This window comes from Giraffa tippelskirchi, chromosome 12 (assembly GCF_054371585.1).
Source record: "Giraffa tippelskirchi isolate mGirTip1 chromosome 12, T2T-mGirTip1v1.2.pri, whole genome shotgun sequence".
Taxonomy (NCBI): domain Eukaryota; kingdom Metazoa; phylum Chordata; class Mammalia; order Artiodactyla; family Giraffidae; genus Giraffa; species Giraffa tippelskirchi.
The window spans coordinates 88,930,819-88,951,710 of record NC_137286.1 but is presented as its reverse complement, the minus strand read 5'-3'; the positions used below and the strand labels follow the sequence as shown (position 1 = coordinate 88,951,710).

The 20,892-nt window shown below is 40.2% G+C and overlaps 1 long non-coding RNA gene across 4 annotated transcripts in view; it reads left to right on the top strand.

Annotated features, from left to right (window-relative positions):
* Positions 1-20,892, top strand: part of LOC145528697 (uncharacterized) — a 436,715-nt gene that overhangs the window by 301,258 nt on the left and 114,565 nt on the right. Inside the window, exons 10-15 of one of the 4 annotated variants that reach the window (XR_014070558.1) lie at positions 5,091-5,186; positions 5,914-6,119; positions 6,453-6,587; positions 9,824-9,916; positions 11,884-12,040; positions 12,574-13,378. This is a non-coding gene — a long non-coding RNA (uncharacterized LOC145528697). Of the gene's footprint in view, positions 1-5,090; positions 5,187-5,913; positions 6,120-6,452; positions 6,588-9,774; positions 9,917-11,883; positions 12,041-12,573; positions 13,379-14,765; positions 14,997-20,892 lie in introns of those variants that run through there. The other 3 variants (XR_014070560.1, XR_014070563.1, XR_014070559.1) reach the window with 3 other exon arrangements.

Below are 20,892 nucleotides of genomic sequence, written 5' to 3'. Positions count from 1 at the left end.
AAAGGGGGTTAATGTCATGACCGTCCCTAAAGATTAACTAAAAACACTACATGTGAATGTTCTCTGTGTGGTTGGGTCTCTGTATCTCAACATCTATGCTGTTTGCAAGTTTAAGTTCTAATCCTGAATAACTTCACTTCACTTAAAACTAGGTGCATTTCATTTTCACGTTATGTAAAGGATATATACCTTTTCTATAATCAAATTAACTCCTTGGTTTATAGAGGATGAGGTTAATATTCTGCAGCCAGAGGCGACTGCAATGTGTCAAAAAGTGAATAATTAAATCTACAAAACTGGAAACAAAATTTCACAGTGAGCACATGTGCATGTGTATGCTTATATTAGTATGTTGGATGACAGCAGCTTGGCTGAGCTCTTCGTGACAATTTTTATGTGAACATGTGCATTCTATTTCCCCTCTGAGGTCATACTAGAGATAAAAATTCATCAATAAAAGTTTATATAGCAACAGCATAGTAGACATAATGAATATATCCTTTGGCTTTGGATTTACCAGAGAAGTAAGTGGATTTTGGAAAATCAAAACTATTACTATAAATTAACTCACATACTTAATCACTACGTCTGTATATCAGACCCAGTGTGTTCAAAATTTGAGAAAAGGTGGTTTTTGGTTTTTTGTTTTTTTAACATTTCAGCTATAATTTCCTTGATTTGAGGTAAGGTTCCTTCTTAAATTCCTTAGATGACAAGCAAAATTTCTCTCTACTTTTTAAGGAAAGACCACTTTTTTCCCACCAAAGTAGACTTTAGTATTTTGAAGGGTTGATTGGAAATTAGACATAGATAAAGAGAAAAAATGTGGTAATGGCAGCCTGCCAGCGCTTAGGAGTTGGAAGAAACTTTTTAGGGCTTTTAATAATTTTGGCCTAAAGCCACTACCTCCCAGATTGGCAGAACAGGTAGAGGTAATAACTCTGCAGCCATTTTTCTGGTGAAAGCACAGTATGAAGTAATTTTGAAAGGATTATCACACACTTTTATTTTTAAATAAAAAGTAAAAGGTGATGAAACATATGGTACCATATCTGGGGAATCTTTCATGATGTTTGCAGTTGATTCAGGAAGAAATTTGTTAGCAAATTTGGCCTTTAATCTTTTGAGGTTAAGATGTGTTTTATTTCATTCTTATCATAGAAATTACCTTAAAATGTAAAGTTAAAGTTATGGGCAGAATATATTATAATTCATACCTCAAAATGCAGATAATTGTATTCTAGCAAATGTAACCGCCTAAGTTTCACATTTCTCTCCATGCAAAACACTCTGGGCCAGCCCTCAAAATGTCTGAAAATGACATGAATATAAATATATATATATGTGTGTACATATATATACACACACATATATATATGTATATATATACACACATATATATAAATGACATGGACACAGAAGTGTAACTGAAAAGTACTACCTGTATTTTTCTTTTATGATTTGATTTTTGTGAGCCCAGACCACATTTGTAAAAACTGACAAGAAATTGTCGGATGTAAACTTTATGGGTGAGATTTTTCACATTTCTAAATCTTGTACAAATTTTTAGTAATTTTTTAAAACTATGGATTCCATTGTACCTTCTAAGAGGCTATAAATATTGACATCAGATTAAAATTTGACCTGAAAATTCTCAGTATTCTAGAAACCTTTTCTACTAGTTTAATTGAAGCTTTTTAAATATTCAAAAATTATGGTTTGAGCTAGATCTGCTTTGCCTATCAGATGTAAATTTTTATCACCTTACTTTTTGCATTTAGTTTCTGTAAAAACACATTCCTTAATTCATGATTCTGTTCCTCACCAGCAGACTGGTAAACTAATGTTCACTAAGGGTGAGTAGGCAAGTGGAAAACTAGTATTACCTGGAAAGTTTAAAGCAGGGATAAAGAAAAGGAAGGCTTTACATAGAGATGGATTTTTAAATACTGTACTGTTTTGAAAGTAAAGGAGAAAAATATCAACACTGAATCTTCTAAAGTAACATCAACATCAAAAAACTCAATGACATCATGAATGGAATAATATTAAAGTAGATCCTATGTAAGCAATTCTGTCTGCTAGGCTGAGGGCCAAATTCCCTATGGTCCCCTGGGGGCAAAGTCAGGATTTCTTTCTTTTCCAGCAGAGGGTGTTTACTCTGACAGTACCGAACTGGAAGATCCTTTGAACTCCTCACATTTTAGAGCTCATTCCAGATGTATAGAGAAAAAAGTCACAAGGAAAGAAAAATGTAACAAGAAGGAAAATAGAAATCAAAACCCCTATGAGTTCCTACAGATGCTTCATTTGAGGATTCACTTTTAATTACATCAGTCCCACAGCCTGGAATGGGATAAATAACACAGCCTAAATGCTTCATTAGAGTATGTTTGGATCATAGTAAAAACATTTAGACATATGTTTAGTGATGACACTAAATAGTAGAAATATCAACTGTGGTAGGTGGAGATACATTTGTATGTAAATGAGTTTGGAAATATCTCATACTGAAAGATAATTAAAAGCAAAACAAACGAAGGCTCCAGTGAGTAGCCCAGGACCTGAAGGCTGGGTAGCCCTTGTTTCTAGACTTGGGCAGGTTGGACATCTGCTCAGGGACCCACAGAGCTGTGAGTCCTTCACCTGAGAGTGGCAATAAAACTCACCTCACTGTGGAAGAAAATCATCTTAACAAAAGTATCACCATCTCCCACTCCCCACCCCATTATATCACTGTTCAGTGTTTCTGGAGAAGGAAATGGCAACCCACTCCAGTATGCTTGCCTGGAGAATCCCTCACAGACAGAGGAGCCTGGCTGTCTACTGTCCATGGGGTCACAAAGAGTCGGACATGACTGAGCGACTAACACTTTGTGTTTCTGCCCCTATTGCTAATGAAAATTGTCTTCATCATCATCTATCTATCTATCTGGGGTTTCTCTGGAGGCTAAGTGGTAAAGAATCTGCCTGCCAATGCAGGAGACCCAGATTCAATCCCTGGGTTTGGGAAGATCCCCTGGAGGAGAAAGTGGCAACCCATTCCAGTATTCTTGCCCGAAAAATCCCATGAACAGAGGAGCCTGGTGGACTACAGTCCATGGGATCATAAGGAGAGTTGGATATGACTTAATACTAAATAAACACAAAAAGCTAAACAACTGCCTGCAAATAAAATCTATTGCTTTCAGGACAATGTTCTTAAATGCTTTTTGTGTTTCATCACAGTATTTTCCTGTTGTATTTGCTTAAGCCACGTATTTTGTATTCAAGGGGATGTTTATGAAATAAATATTCATATTGAGTTTATGTGGCTATAATTCCATGCATTACTGATGGTTTCAGATGAATCTGCAGACCTCATTTTCTTCTCACTTAAAAAATGCACTCAGAATAAAATTTAAATTACATTTACACATCTAGTAAAGATATATAACCATTTTAACAGCTCTGCACTGTCAATCACTGATAGGAAAATATAACCTGACATGTTCTGTATTTATCTCTAGTGGGCAATGCATTTGAAAGCACTATAGCTCTTGGTTAGCACCGTCTTCCTGGGATGTCATCTGCCATCAATGTGCATGTTGCTGTTCGTTTGTCTTCTTGAGAGACTCTGCTCTCCCTTGTCAGGGAAAAACACAATTCAAATATGTATGTCTCTTTCCTCTTATCAGTCAGGTGGATCCCACTATTTGGAACTGGTGGTTTTAAATCCAAGTTAATTACATGATGATTTTCAAACTTGTGTTATGAGTATTATATAAATTTACAAGGTTACAATTTAGTATAGACCAAGGGATGTGCTGCAGAACATGGGGTCGCAAAGAGTCAGACATGACTGAGCAACTGAACTGAACTGAAAGGATGTATTGCTTCCATGGGCTGAAATACAGCCTTCTTTGGAGTGCCATTGTATTCATTTCTTTAGAGTAGTTTTATATTAAATTGAGCGGAAGAGATGAAGATTTTTCTACATACCCCCTGCCTCCAAGCATGCATATCTGTTCTCATTATGAATATCCCCCTGGAGTGGAAAGTTTGTTACAATTGATGAACTTACACAGACACATCTCAGTCATCCAAAGTCCACACTTTACATTAGGATTCACTGTTGGTGTCATGTATTCTGTGGGTTTGGACAAGGATACAATGACATATAGCCTTCATAGCAGTATTGTATAGAGTATTTTTACTATCTTAAAAATTCTATATGCCCAGATGGCTAAAGAACTGCCTGCCAACGCAGGAGTGGAGGTTTAATCCCTGGGTCGGGAAGATCCCCTGGAGAAGGAAATGGCAACCCACTCCAATATTCTTGCCTGGAGAATCCCATGGACAGAGGAGCCTGGTGGGCTACAGTCCACAGGGTTGCAAAGAGTTGGACATGACTGAGTGACTGAACGCACACATACACACATCCTGCCTACTTATCCCTTCTTTTCCCATAACCCATTGATCTTTTCCCTGTCTTCATAATTTTTCCTTTTCTAAAATGTCATAGTTGGAATCAAACACTTTGTAACTGTTTCATACTGCTTCCTCCTTTATGAATTAAAAATCACTTTAATGCTGAAAAAGATACACTAACATCTGAGCCTTCAGCGATTTGCAGCCTTTTTGCAGTAGTAAGACCAAGTGAAGTGAACTGACGTTGCTCAGTCGTGTCTGGCTCTTTGAGACCTCATTGGCTGTAGCCTACCAGGCTTCTCCGTCTATGGGATTTTCCAGGCAAGAGTACCGGAGTGGGTTGCCATTACTACAACAGATGTCATCATAATGAAAAAGCTTGAAATGTTGTGAGAATTACCAAAATGGGACACAGAGACATGAAGTAAGCAAATGCTGTTGGAAAATGGCGCCAATCAACTTGCTTGATGTAGGGTTGCCACAAACACTCAAATTGGAAAAAATAAAACAAAATAAAACAAAAAACATAGTGTGAAGCACCATAAAGCAAAGCACAATAAAACAAGATGTGCCTCTAATTAAAGCCCCTAAGTGTTTGCTTCCTTTTTTTTTTGGTTTTGTGTCTTACACTTGTGTTCATATTTAAAACAAAATTCTTTCTCAATGTTTTTGTCCAACAGATCCCGTTAGACCACCACGTTTGTTTTTCTCAAGTTTGTTTTTTCCCCTGAGAAGACCTCTTCACAAGCATGGGTGCCAAAGAGCATTCCTTTTTGGTGAGCCTCTTAGAAATCATGAGAGAATTTCCAAACACATATTGTGAGTTGACACCTCTTAGCTCTTCTGAAGTCTCTCATTGTCAGCCTCAAAATATTATTGTCCTACACATGGCTGGATGATTCCTCAACACGGACCAAACTCTAACAAGGAATATCATTGCCCAACTTTGCTGCTCACTCAGCACGTTTTATTTATTCTTATGTTACATGATCTCTACTGGGTTTTCTTCTTCCTGTAAACAGGCTTGAATCTTCCCTAGCATGGCAACCCACTCCAGAATTCTTGCCTGGAGAATCCCAGGGACAGAGGAGCATGGTGGGCTGCCGTCTATGGGGTCGCACAGAATCGGACATGACTGAAGCGACTTAGCAGCAGCAGCTGCAGCTCTTCAAAAACGCTGCTATCAAGCCCACTTACAATGACTGCCACACCTGGCCTTAATTCTCCACTATGCTTTCAAAAGACGTTACTCCAGAGATTGTATATCAGAATCACCTGGAGGGGTTGTAGGCCTACACGTTGTAGGGCCCAACCCCATAGTTTCTGATTGGCAGGTTTGGAGCGGAGCTGAAAATTTGCATTTCCTAACAGGTTCCCTGGTGATGCTAATGCTACTGATCACTTTGAAGCTCAGGATTCTACCAGCGTGCCTTCGGCCTCATACTGTTTGCCAATTTTCACAGCTAGGGCCACTTAACTCAGAAGTGATTCTGCCCCACGCAGGTAGAAAAGAAAGCAGGCCTTTCATTGGCTCAGCACGATGTAGCTTTACGGCGGATTTGACGTGGGTAGCAGAGCCCAGCCCTTGCTGACTCTTCAAGCTGCTGCTCTTAGTCCTTCTTGGATTCCTTGCCGGACACGCGTCTCCTCTGGGACTAGGACCCTTGGATTCCCCTCTCTCGGCCCCTTTGGAAGCTGAAGATGAACAGGTAGTTTCATTCCCCCATCCCGGAATCTAGTTCGTTGCCTCTGGACATGTGTGACCCTTGCTAGCCTTGGTGAAGTTGGTTTGTCTTCGCTGCTTTCTTCCCTGTTGCTTGTGGTTTAAGACTTTGAAGTTTGCCTTTTCTGTGCCTGTGAGTCTAGCGTCTTGGGTCTGGCGTTCCCAGGCCTGACTTCAAATGTCCCAGGTTGCCTACTAGTCTGTTTTTGAAACGTGGATTATTTATTTGGTTGAACGAGATTGTTGCTATTTCTGTGACTGCTGCCGGTTGTTCCCTTCTCTTGCTTTCTGAAATTGTTTCCCGACACCTCAACCCCAGGCTCCATCTCCCTCATGCTTAGAGACTCCGTGTTGACTTGATCTGTTTCCTCTGTGAATGATGGCTTTTTTTGATACGATTGTACACCTTGGCTGGGACGTTCTGATGCCACCTACATGCATACCTTGGATCCAAGTAAGTAAACTATTTTCTGCTTTTAAAATCTGTATGAAGAGGTCTGTGAGCTTGCAATGCAACGTGTCGTCTGAGGATCAGTGGCTTTCAGCGTGTCAGGGGAGCTTGCTGGAAATGCAGAGCCTCAGGCCCCACCTCAGATGTGCTGAGTTAGAATTCCTGCTGTAACAAGCGCCCCAGGTGATTTTCATGCACACTGTAAACAAATGATGTGTGGTATAATGCCTATAGGATGAATTGCTCCCACCTGAGACTGTTGATGCTCAACCTTACCAATCACTATTTTTTCAAACTTCTTTATCGCCACAAATGTAATTTCACAAACCTGTATTGGGTGAGTTTCCCGCTGATAATGTGAACTGTGACGAACAACTCATGATTCTGCAGGAACCCAGGGTACTGCGTATACCACCCATTTGTTGCTACTTTGTATGTCCTTTGCACAAGGCCTTTTCAGCTATGACAGTCTACCAGAGGAATATTTCTTCATGCTTTAGATTATGACCTGATGTAGACTTGCCTGAGGGTCCAGGGAGGATGTGTATCATTCAAGTTCAACAATGAATTTTAGGTGCTTAATGTTATGTTGGCCCACAGTAGGTTTAAACATCTCTCATCAGCTTTTATTATGGAGAAGGTGTGGAAATTTAGGTCAGGCTGGGTTGACCTAAGGTTGAACTAATTCCACCCAGAGTTTCTGTGGTGAGTGGGGCCAGCAGAACTGGTTTGGGCAGTAACCAGTGAATGGCCTTGTTGCCAGAAACCCATCCCTGAAGGAACAGGACTCCAGCCAGTGACCGAGTCCACAGGTCCAACCATTGCAGGGAGGAGGCTAATAAGACATATGGAGTGTCAGAGCCTCAGTCAAGACTCCCCACATTAGGATAGGGCTGCAGCCCCCGAAAGAGGAAATTACCACATTAACCGGAGACCCAGGTGGACAGGCAAGGCCTTATTCATATGCAGTGTCATAGAAAGAACATGGCTTCTAGAAGTCAAACTGGGTTTGCGTGATCTTGAGTAACATTATTGTCAAATGGTGTTCCTTGGCAAATGAAAACACATGTACGGGATCTAATAGAGGACTGAAATAGTAGATGCTTAATTCAGTGAAAATTACAATTATGTTTATTACAAAGGGAATCATATTATGTGAGCCTATGGACCTCAGCGGAGAAGGCAATGGCAACCCACTCCAGTACTCTTGCCTGGAAAATCCTGTGGACGGAGGAGCCTGGTAGGCTGCAGTCCAAGGGGTCGCGAAGAGTCGGACACGACTGAGTGACTTCACTTTTACTTTTCACTTTCATGCATTGGAGAAGGAAACGGCAACCCACTCCAGTTTTCTTGCCTGGAGAATCTCACGGACGGTGGAGCCTGGTGGGCTGCCGTCTATGGGGTTGCACAGAGTCGGACACGACTGAAGCGACTTAGCAGCAGCAGCAGCAGCAGCATGGACCTCAGGGATATTGCAGGTTCTTTGAATTCAGACCTGATTGGTTACAAAGTTCGGTAGCTAGTCACTTGCATTTATCTCTATGTACCATGCTGTTTTCCATCTGACCTCACATGGTACTTCAGCTGCCAGAGTAATTCTTATACCTCAATCTGTAGTCTGTAAACCTGTCATGACCCTGAAAACCTCTGCTAGCCACATCTATGTCTTCTCCTTAGTGCTTCCATGAGTTACTTCTATTTGTACTTTAACACATTATATCTATTCATTGATTAAAATGTCCTTAGTTCATTAAAACAAATATCTGAAATGAAGATACAAAGATAAACAGAACAACTTAGCCCAGCTTTATATTCTTATTTGTACTTGTTTGTTTAATAGACTGTCTTTCTTAGTCTGTTATGAGGTTATCTTTTCAGAACCTAGTACAGTATCTGTACATTGTAACTACCAAATATATGTCTTGAATGACTTAATGAATGAGTACTATAGTAGACAAAGGAGGAAGTAGAAAGTCCCAAAGGATAAAACTTGTGTTGAAGTGTGTCAATGACAGTGGTTTAGCCAACACTTTGGAGTGAGTCTCAGGGGAATTTTATTTTTCTCCTTATTTTTTATCTACTTAATGTTTCTGTGATGAATGTTTATCTACAGAAGAAGAAAACAATTGAAAACTTAAAAAAAGATTTAAACTTGCAGTTATTCACTACAAGCACATATACTTTTGTATTCTTCGAGAACGACCTCAAGTGAACACATCCTGCTGTTTCCCTTAGTTCTGACAAATCAGAGCTCGGAGGGTTCATTGTATTAAAAATATCTGTGAGGACTTAGGTTATCTGCTCAGAAGCTGAAGTATCAATTGCTGTCCAAGATTACATGTAGAAAGCTTGTCACTTAAGATATCTTTCTCTCACATATACACAATGGAATATTACTCAGCTGTTAAAAAGAATGCATTTGAATCAGTTCTAATTAGATGGATGAAACTGGAGCCTATTATGCAGAGTGAAGTAAGTCAGAAAGAAAAACACCAGTATATTAACGCATATATATGGAATTTAGAAAGATGGTAACAATGACCCTATATGTGAGACAGCAAAAGAGACACAGATATAAAGAACAGACTTTTGGACTCTGGGAGAAGGCAAGGGTGGGATGATTTGATAGAACAGCATTGAAACGTATATTATCACATATGAAATAGATCACAAATCCAAGTTTGATGCATGAAACAGGGCACTCAAAGCCGGTGCTCTGGGACAACCCAGAGGGATGGGATGGGGAGAAGGATGGGAGGGGGGTTCAGGATGGGGGACACATGTACACCCATGGCTGATTCATGTCAGTGTGTGGCAAAAACCACTACAATATTGTAATTAGCCTCCAGTTAAAATAAATATATAAATTAAAAAAAAAATTCCTAACAATTCTCATAACTTTTAAAATCTAGTTCTCTCTGACAAACTTCAAATCTGCATTTTTATCACTTTAAGAAGTTTGACATTTCTAACAAATATTTTCAATAGCCCTTCTCAGGGCACCATCTGAAATGCTGCTTGCATTCTTTCAGCTGATGTATATTTAGAACATCTGTCTTTTCCTATGGGTTTTCAGGCTCTGCTTTTGTGCCTCTTGGGATGGGATATGGCAGAAAAGCCTGTGATTAGGACTCATAGCGTTTGCCTTGAGCCGTCAGTTTTTGAAAATGTCCTGGACTGTTATTCATAGGCAAAGAACACTGGAGATAGAAGCTATAGTGAGAGATTGACTTTGTCAGATTCTGCAGGATTCTGGTGGGAGAGGAGAAACTTGAAAACCTGCCACAGGGTTAGTCAACATCAGGAGGATGAACGCTACTGAACACAGGTTAGTGAAGGACATCCTGGAAGCTGCATGGTATGCTGGTATGGCTGTGGGCTGGAAGTATGTATGAAGCCTCTGTGGTGATGGCTTGTATCTGTGCAGATTAACCCCTCAGAATTCAATATTCACATCTATAAAGGGGATAATATTAATGCCTATCTCAAAATGTGAGGCTCATCTGTGTTCACCATATTCATGAAGTACAATAAATGCTAGTTTCCCTTTCCTAGTCAAGTAAATGAAGGAAAAAAAAAACCTTTAAAAATAAGTTCATAATTTGCTGATTGCTTACATTCACTCTATTGTTGTCCTATGGTTTTAGAATTTTTTTCCTATAACTTTTATAAATCTTTTTAAGTCGCAATGAAACAGGTAACACTGTATGGAAGTCTGGAATAAATACTAGGCTCAAAAAGACCACCGACTAAAGCCATACAAATATCAAACCCCAATAGTCCCCAACTTTGAGGTTAAAACAACAAAATCAAAGAGTCTGCTCGAAAGGAAAGAGAACTTGCTGATTGATGAAAAGACGGTCCAAGGGAGGAGAGGGAAGCCCCCTTTGTCATGCCCTCTCACTCTACATTCTCTCCCCTTCTCCCCTGACTCTTTACCTGAAATCTACCACCTCTCAAGTCCAGGGTAGGAGTGGGGAGGCCAGGGAGACTTATTTTTATTCTTTTCATCAAGAGCAGGAAGTCTGCTTGACCATAAAAGTGGGGTCATCCCATGATTATAGTGATTTTTATAGGGCATTTCAAGATGAAAAGGCAATTTCAGGAAAAAATAAAATAAAATGAGTGAGTTGGCTGTGTGTGTACCAAAGAGAAAAGCAGGGAAATCACAACATCTCCGGCTTCCAAGTTGAAACACGCATACACTAAACAGAATGACAGATGCATCTAAATGATGAACTCAGTGAAGGCACGTGACTGAGTTCAAGTTGGAAGCTTTTCAAGACACAAGTAAAACTCGTGACATGATGCCATTAAAAGTAGCCTTAACTGAGAAACACTGACAGCCAACATGGTTACTAGACCAAATTAAGTCTCTGGAAGGGGATTTGGAAAATAATGACAACTAGAACTTCTTAAGATGTGGTAGACACAGAAGTGCTTCATAAATATCTTTAATAATCATTGTAGTGCACAAAATAAGTGCACTTTTATTAGGTTGATTGTCTGATGTAGGAGCTCAGGCATAGGAAGGTGAACAATTTGCTAATTATCATGTGACTAGTAAGTGGCAGGGCTTGAACTCTGAACCACTATGCCATGTTGCTTGATGTATTTCAGTCTAGTAAATGGGTAGCCACATGGGGGTGGGAGTGGATAATTATTATGACATCCTTGGCTATTGACCAGAGGACTTAAAAGAAAATGTTAGAAATCATATTGTGAACTTGTAACTCAAAGTGGGATCTGCAGCTCACCAATCAAAAGCCACCAGGTTGGTGGGAGGGAAAGTTTGCTTTATTTTGGAGGCCGGCAACTAGATGGGGGAGACGGATGGATGTCTGTCCAGAGGTCAACTCCGCCAACTGACAATCAGGAGCTAAGAGCTTTTACAGGCTAAGGGAGGGGGCTACATGCAGAAACAGCACAGTCAGCTCTGACAGTCATCTTGAAATTGGTCATGCGGTGGTCTGATCAGCATCCTTTTGTTTTAAGGATGGTTAATCTTCAGTTCCAGGGTCAGTTTGCTCCCATTTCCCGAGGCCAGTTCTCAGAGCTGTGGCAGTTTATGTCATGGCTACGGTGTGGTCATCATGTAGTTAACTTCTTCCACCTCATGGGGGTTTCAGTGTGAGAGAGCTCATAGGATGTGGCTCAGAATATTATCTCTAACCCTTGAGAAGGAACTAAAGGTTCTTGACTATGCTTACTGACTAAACTATGATTGTTTTGTCCTGTCTGATTTTCTTTGCTTTTGCATTTTCTCATTCCTCTGTTTAAACTTATTCTTTGGCTAAAGTTTTTTTCACGGACAAAAGGCAGGTAGAGGACATCGTGGGGGCACAGGTGTGAGGACCAGAGTGTCCCACTCCATTTCAAACTGACCTTAGCCAGTGTCACATACAGTTGTGAGATCCTTTTTGGTATCTAGCTACTGCTCATCACCATGGCACCAGGTGAGGATGAAAGCAAGTGTCTAATCAAATTCTTCTACACATGTATACGTTTATGGTATAAATATTACATTCAATAGTAAAGGATGCACAAGATTTTTCCCTCTCCATTTTCTCACCTCAGTGAAGTTTCAGTCTTCTGCTCTTGTAAGAAAATTTCACTCAGGCAGACCAACAATATTTTTGAGGCAGGATTCTGCATCCCAAGTGATAGTCACCCTGTGGTTAGAATTATCCTAAACTAATGGCTAGCTAGATACAGAATTGATTAGGGATCAAACCATGGACTCCATCTGCAAGGGTGAGGGGTATGTACCTGGCAGGGGGAGGTTTCTTATACCTTTTTCTTACAGGGGTGGAGAGTGTCTCTAATTTTTTTTGTGTGTGTCTTGGAATAATTTTAGCCAACACTCACAACTACCACATCCACACAACTAAAATACCTTTATTTTCTTCTAAGGAGAAGAAATTTCTGTATTCATAATGTTTAATGATGAACCACTGATCCATCAATGAAAATTCATTTTGTCTTCTAGGATGCTAATCAGCAAACTGTCAACAGTTGTATCTTACCTACACTTGTAGGAAAGTGTCTCTCTTCAGGTAGAATGCCAGTTGATGGTTTCTAAAATGAAGGTGCCAATATAATGTTACCTGATTATGCTGACATATTTCAAAGTAAACCACAGGCCATGTAACAGGATTGCATATTTCTAGTTTGCACATTTCTTGTGCATTCCTTTGTTGGATTGCATATTTATAGTTTGCACATTTCTTGTGCATTCCTTTGTTATTCTTTTGGATTCTACTTCCATTTTGGGGAAGGTGATTTTTTTCCCTTTAAGCTTTTTGGTTTTGCCCATGAAAATCAAATACTAGGATGCTCTTTCGTGGTGTGTATGATACTACATCTATATTTATAATATTCACACCATTTTGATAATAGTTATCAGATCTATTAAGTGCTTACTATAATACTGGGAATTTTATGAGACACTTTGGAGGTACTATTTAATTTAAACCTCACAGTGACCTAATGATTAAGTTATTTTAGTTTGCAGCAAAATAGATCTGAGACTCTGAGAAATTAAATATTTGGCCAAGGCCATATAGTAGGTGGCAGCAACATTATTCACACTCTATTCTTGAGCTCCAAGTCTCATGCTCTTAATCAATGCACTCTGCTACTCTAGTGGGGTTATTTTAAAACACACATTGTTACTTGAGTACACTATTTACCCCTAATGGTTAACATTCTACCAATTGTTCAGGAACAACTTTAAGAGGATGAGGTATTGTGTGTCTTTTTTGTGGTCATTAAATAAATAAAAATGCATGAAATAGAAAGCAATAGGAGTATATGTGTGTGTGTTTGCTTTGCTATATTAGCATCTGTTTTCAAGACAATTACAACATTTTTAGATATATCCTGTTATGCAGAGTAAGAATGGCCTAGGCTAGTAGATCTTAGTAATTTTGATCGAACAGTCCAGAAATCTTCCAGTGACTGAAGAACTGTCTCTCTCACCACACCCCATGCTTTTGTTAAAAGTTCTTTGACTTCTAGAGATGTAGAGAATGATCTTCTGTGTCTGCTGCTGCTGCTAAGTTGCTTCAGCTGGTTCCGACTCTGTGTGACCCCATAGATGGCAGCCCAACAGGCTCCTCTGTCCCTGGGATTTTCCAGGCAAGAATACTGGAGTGGGTTGCCATTTCCTTCTCCAATGCGTGAAAGTGAAGTCGCTCAGTCGTGTCCGACTCTTCGCGACACCGTGGACTGTAGCCTACCAGGCTTCTCCATCCATGGGATTCTCCAGGCAAGAGTACTGGAGTGGGTTGCCATTGCCTTCTCCATGTGTGCAGCACAGGAAATAAGTACCCTAGGGACGTGTCAAGTAGCTTGAAGACAACTCTCATGTAATGAGCATATAATTGCAACCATGCATGTAAATCTTTTTATGAAAACTATTTCAAATATGATCTACATGAGATTCAAATGTATACAAAAATGCAAAATATTCCCAGATCTTCAGCTTAAACTTTTGTAGACAAAGGGGCCAACTAGACATTTATTTCTTGCTCACATAAAGTCCAGTCAATTGTTGGGAAAGGTTGTGCTCCCTCCAGTAGTTCAGGGACCCAGGCAATGGAGATCTGTGTCGGCAATATGGGACTTTCAAAGTGACCCCAGACATTAAAATTTAGCTGAAAGTTGGGTGAGAAGAGAAAATCGAGAACCACATAAAAGGGTTTATATGGGTCAGGCTTGAAAGTGGGCTCTAACTTTTCCACTCATATTTCATGGAGTACAACTCAACTGCTTGGCCTTGCTTAGAGGCAGAGGGGGTTAGGGGGAATGTAATCTCTTTCTGGGCAGAAGCTTCCAAGAGAAACTCTAAATTAAGTGTAAACAGAGGCATTACCAGGAAGGAACACTGGCTGCAGTGTTGGTTAAATAAACTAAGGGGAAGAATGTACAGAAAAATATTCGAATCTGTGAGTGGTATAAAATTCTTCCTGATATTTCAATTGCTTACTCTGGGAATTAATATGCAGGAAGATATTCTGGAATTAAAATACAGGAAGACCTCTTTGCTTACAGCTGTACCTAAAATGTTAAGTATTGCGGGGGAAATGGTCTGTTATCTCTGAGAAATATGTTTTAAAATAACTTCATTAAAGGCAGCGTGTGTCCTATGTGTGCTCAGTTGTGTTTGACTTTTTGCAGCCCCATGGACAACAGCCCCCCAGATTCCTCTGTGGATGAAATTTTCCAGGCAAGAAAATGGGAGCAGGTTGCCATTTTCTTTTCCAAGGGATCTTCCTGACCCAGGGATTGAACCTGTGACTCTGGCATCTCCTAAATTGGCAGGCAGGTTCTTTACCACTAGCGCCACCTTGGAAGCCCAGTACTGTGTATGGGGAAAAAAAAAAAATTAAAAGCAGTGCTATGTGTGAAATAAGAGCATGAGCCTTGGAGCCAGCCAGACCATAATAGCTAATGTTTAAATATAGGACTATGTGAAATGGTGTACTGAAGGAAAACCTTTCAATGTGTACTCAAAGGTTAATGGCAATTAAAATCTGCACTTCAGAAGAGATCTGGGGGTGACTATTCAGTTGCCTAAAGTCATCAGGCCAGTAGGCAGCTTGGACAACAATGGCTCACAAAATACTGATGATCATTGCTAAGGATCCACGCAAAGAACAGCACATCAGTCTTAGACAAACATGGCTCAACAGACCTTGAATCATCTAGTTCTGCTGCACTTGTTGAAGATAATACACCAAACTCAAGCCATTATTTAAAGCAATAGTTTTGAAAATAGAAGTATTCAGAGAAATATAGCTTCAACATTTCCTTATTGCTTCTCTTGTTTTACTGGGTGACTCATGTATATTTATAGCTCCGTGCTTGTGGTTTATAAATGTGTGTGTGTGTGTCTCATGTGCACACAAGTTTTCCTCCCAGGCTGTATCTGGGCAGTAGTCTAAGCTGCTAGACAAAACCATGTCCCTCTTAGTTGATGTTTCAGGGCTAGAGCTGCCAGATGTTCAAAAGAAACATCTGTTCCTGAAGGCCACAGGAGATGACAATGAAAGGAAAATAGAATAATTTTACATGACTGAATCCAACTAATGTGCAAATGTAGCTCATCCATTCTATTTCAAAGACACTGGCATATAAGAGGGACTAATGAGACAGTAACATTGCCTACTATGCCATAGGGGTCTCTTTCTGTTTTTAGAGGTGTGGTATCAGACAAGGCATTATGTTTTATCAGTTTTACTGCAAGGGAGTGGATGATGTTATGAGGGGTGTGGCAATGGAAAAAAAATTCATTTACACCCAATTTTGCCCCAAATGTCACCTAACCCTACTTCTTGGCCATAATGATGGTAGAGCCACACCTTTGTTGCAGCCCACTGGAATGCAGAAAAGCCAAATGCAGAAAAGTGTTGCAAGGTGAGCATCATTAAACTAGCAACTGGACTTTCATGGTGGAACACTGGGTTGCTGGACTGTTCAGAAGGGAAGCAGAGGGAGAAAGAGAAACGAGATGGTGCAGAACCTCCATGTTCTAAATACTAGGGAGTGGATACCCGTTGAGTTCAGGCGGTGCTTTCTGGAATTCTTGGCCCAAAGTGCCTTCCAGTGGTGCTGGTTGTAACAGTGTGGGTGTAGGTGGTTCCTAGGTCCTCAGCACCCTGGTTCCTTCTGTTTTCCCTGCTGTCCTGAGCACTTGGAGCTCTGATTTCTGGCCACCTCAGGGCCTAGATGGAGCCCATTTGTATTCTTGCACAAATGCCTGTCGCCCCATTCTCTGGCCTCTCGGACTTCAGCCTACCCACCCTTTTCTTTCACCTTGGAAATGCCTGCGATGACACTGGCTATTTTAAGCCCAAGAAATAGCAAGACACTAAACTCCTACACATATTCTTTCTCCAGAAATCTTGTCCCAGACTGAAAAGCATATGCTCTGTTTTCTGCCACTTTTTGCCCAATTCTCTCATGTTCCCTTCAGTCTCTCAGGGGTGGTGGCAGGCCTTTTCTTTCTATTATTTATTAATTTTTGAAAATTCTTCATCTTGGCATCCAAGTGTTTACCTTCAGGCCTCAGATCTTCACCATTTTTCTTCTAGAAATTTGTCAGACCAGAAAGGAGTCCTGGTGGTATGCTTTCTGGTGTGATATTCCAGAATTCTTGAGCTGGTTATGTGTATGGAAAATGCCACCTTTTCCTCTTCTCTGTTTACTCCCTCCCCCTGCCTCTACATATTGAAAAACACATACATTTCCAATTTTTAATCACTGGGCACTCTAAAAATAGTGCATTAGTGAGAATCTGTTCAGGTTTATTTTATTGTCTAAGAACTATATGTCCCCATGTGGAAAAATATTGAAGTTATACAGGACAAATATAATCATCCCTTATCCTTTGCAGGATCACATAAAGGGAAAGCAAAGATCATCCTTAATCATGAATACACTAAGACTTGCTAGGGTCCAGCTTCAATATGTGGGATGTTTTAATTTCTCTCTTTGAGGACTTGCCAGGTGGCTCAGATGGTAAAGAATCTGCCTTCAATGCAAGAAACTTGGGTTCGATCCCTGGGTTGGGAAGATCCCCTGGAAGAGGAAATGTCAACCCACTCTAATATTCTTGCCTGGAGAATTCCAGGGACAGAGGAGCCTGGCAGCCTACAGTCCATGGGGTCACAAAGAGTTGGACACGACTGAGCAACTAAGCGCACACATAGCTGGCTAGAAAATGTCCCTTATCTGTCCTATGCATGTACGGCATTTGGTCTTCAGTTCACATCTGAAGTGGATAACCATGTATATAAATTTACACATTTGCCTTTCATTTACGCCTGCAGAAGGAATGACATGCTTGTACATGCAACCACTGAGTTTGATTCAGGGATTCCTAGTTGAAAACATACAATGCATCCTAAGATGTCATCATGACAGCGTGGAAAGAGCCACTATGTAGAGTTATTATTTTCTCTTCTGTTTTTCTACTGGCAAGAAAAAGAGGCAGTAACATCTCAGGTATGTGTTGTTGCCATAGGGACAGACGTTGTGATTTACTGAGGAATGTTGCTGCAAATAGCGATAAAAAGCAATTCAATGGAGGTCAAAGGCACAGATTTGCTGAAGCTACAATCAAACCAGACAGCTACTCAATCCATTCAATAAGAATTTTGCAGTTGCCATTTTAAAGTAAGTGGAAGAATGGTGAAATCAAGCCAAGTGTTTCTCTTCTGCTTACTTGACTCCAAATGCCCTGAGGTCCTTTAGGGCATGGGCTTTCAAGCCTCTGTGTCAGGAATTCTGGGAAGCAGAAGGGACAGACAATAAATAAAAACGTATTTTTAATTCAAGTAAAAATTCAGAACTACAGTGGGTTTTTAAAATACAACACCTTACAATCTAACACACAAACAAATAGGATTAGATATTGAAACCTGGAATTTGCTGCTCAGAATAATCAGTGAGCCAATCCGTGTCTTCCTAGAAGATGCAACTTAATTATCTCTTAGGGCTTCCCAGGTGGCACAGATGGTAAAGAATCTGCCTACAATGCAGGAGACCTGGGTTGGAAGCCTGGGTCAGGAAGATCCCCTGGAGGAGGGCATGGCAACCCACTCCAGTATTCTGGCCTGGAAAATCCCATGGACACTGGAGCCTGGTGGGCTACAGTCCATAAGGTCACAAAGAGAGACAACTGAAGTGACTTAGCACAGCACAATTATTGCTTAACAGATGGACATCATGTGAAAAGAATTCATTCATGTATATCATAGTTACAGCTATTGTTTTAAGTAGGGTGTGTGTGTGTGTGAGTGCTAAGTCACTTCAGTCATGTCTGACTCTGTGTGACCCTGTGGACCGTAGCCTGCCAGGCTCCTCTGTCCGTGGGATTCTCCAGGCAAGAATACTGGAGTGGATGGCCATGACCTCCTCCAGGGGATCTTCCCAACCCAGGGATTAAACCCGCATCTCTTATGTCTCCTGCATTGGCAGGCAGGTTACCACTAGCACCACCTGGGAAGCCCTTTAAGAGAATAGATTTCGCTAATGGTATTCTGGCTCACTTTTTCCCTGAGCTTTTACTGAATTTGTTACGATATTTTTTCTACTTTATGTTTTGCTTTTTGGCTGCTGAGGCATCTGAGATTTTAGCTCCTCAATCAGGGATTGAACCCACACCCTCTGCATTGGAAGGCAAAGTCTTAACCACTGGACCACTGGGGAAGTCCCCTGGCTCACTTTTGTACCTTCTGTTTTTTTTTTTTTTTTTTCTGGAACACAGTGTCTGGAGGATAAGGGTCCAGCATAGCTTTTTGATGTTTTCTTCCTCATTTCCTAGGACAGGTCCCTGCAATTCTGGCTCCTTTGTCTCTTAGCAGCTAATGTTACAATAACTTTTAAAACTCAGATTAGATGGCAGGATGGTGGCAGTAGTGGTATTCTGAAATGTGTGTTTTAGACTCTACCAGAATATTTAATTTTTTTCTTTAACTAGCAAATAGTTAATAGTAGCTGTTTGGTGGCTACTCCCAACTGATGGACAATGAAACATTCAAAATAACATAAGCTATGTTCTCGTTGTACATGAAATATTGTGGATGACATACGAAAAAATTAAGTGCAGCACGTTGCTGTTTATAAGAATGCCGCTTGAGTGTTGGAACAATTCAATTTCTTCAGATGCCTTTGAAATGATGTAGCACAATCAATGCCTCAGAAATTTCACTCCTTCAAAGCCCTCACGTCTTAACAGGAGAGAAACGGGTTCCCGGATACATGTTTCATCTTTTGATGGTCTGAGTGAGCCATTAGTTTGTACACATCTGTCTTTTTCTTTTGTTGAGGAAGGGTACTACTTCCTGTGGAGCTCAAGCAAAGAAATGATCATTTGCACCAATAGTGGAAGAAAAACTAGCTGCTTTGAATTGATTGGGGAGCTGTATGTCAGGTTTCAATGTATGATGTTCTTAATAAGTATTGTATTTGTTTCTTTTTTTGACATCTTTACATTTGTCTTGCTTGATTGTCTTCAGTGTGAAGAGCTGGGTTAATCAGTGTATGAAATGCTGTCATCTTTGGTTCTTTAGAATTTTGTCTAATGTTAATGTTTTTCTGTTTAATCTCTGGTTTTAATTACAATTACCCTCCTCACTCTGTCCCCCCACCCACCCCCTCCTAGTAGCAGCTACTCCTATACATTTAATATGTCCTTGTTCCATGTATTTCATAAATATTTCTGGTAAATTTTTATCTTTAAGGAATATATAATGTTTTTCAGCAAGGTCATAAGAGTGGTGATTGAGAGTTTGGACACTGAATCCACCTACATGGGTGCACGCATTTTTTTGAATTTGGGTTTTTGTTTTCTTTGGATAAATATCCAGAAGTGGAATTGCTGGATCATTTGTAGTTCGATTTTTAATTTTTTGAGGGAACTTCATACTGTTTCCATAGCTGCTGTTGTTTAGTTGCTCAGTCATGTCTGAATCTTTGCGATCCCATGGACTAGAGCCCACTTCCTCTGTCCGTGGAATTCTCCACACAAGAATACTGGAGTGGGTTGCCATTTCCTACTCCAAGATATTTTCCCAACCCAGGGATCGAATCCACACTCCTGCAAATCTCCTGCACAGCAGATGGATTCTTGACTGCTGAGCCACTGGGGAAGCTCACTTCAATAGAGGCTACACCAATTTTCATCCTTAGCAATAGTGCACAAAGATTCCCTTTTCTCCACATCCTTGCCAACACCAGCTACTTCTTGCCTTTTCGGTAACAGCCATTCTGACAGTTGTGAGGTGATATCTCACTGTGGTTTTGATTTGCATTTGTCTAATGATTAATGATCTCGAACCCAGGTTTCCCGCATTGCAGGCTGATTTTTCATGTTGAGTTGTATGTTTTTTCTGGAGAAAAAAAAAAAAGTCTATTCAGATCTTCTGCACATTTTTAAATTGGATTGTTTGTGTTTGTTTTCATTTGATTCAGAGTTTTTTTGTTTTTGCTTTTGAGTTGTATGAGTCTATATATTCTGGATATTGACCCTTTATCGTGTAAATGACTTACAATTATTTTCTTCCATTTAGTATGCTGACTTTATCTTTTCATTTTGTTGATGGTTTCCTTTGCTGAGCAGAAGATTTTTAGTGTGATGTAGTCCTACTTATTTTTGTTTTTGTTGGTTTTGCTTTTGGTGTCAGATTAAAAAATTCATTACCATGACCTATGTTAAGGAGTTTACTGCCTATGTTTTCTCCTGGGAGTTTTATAATTTTGGGACTTATGTTTAAACCTTTATTGTATTTTGAGCTAGTTT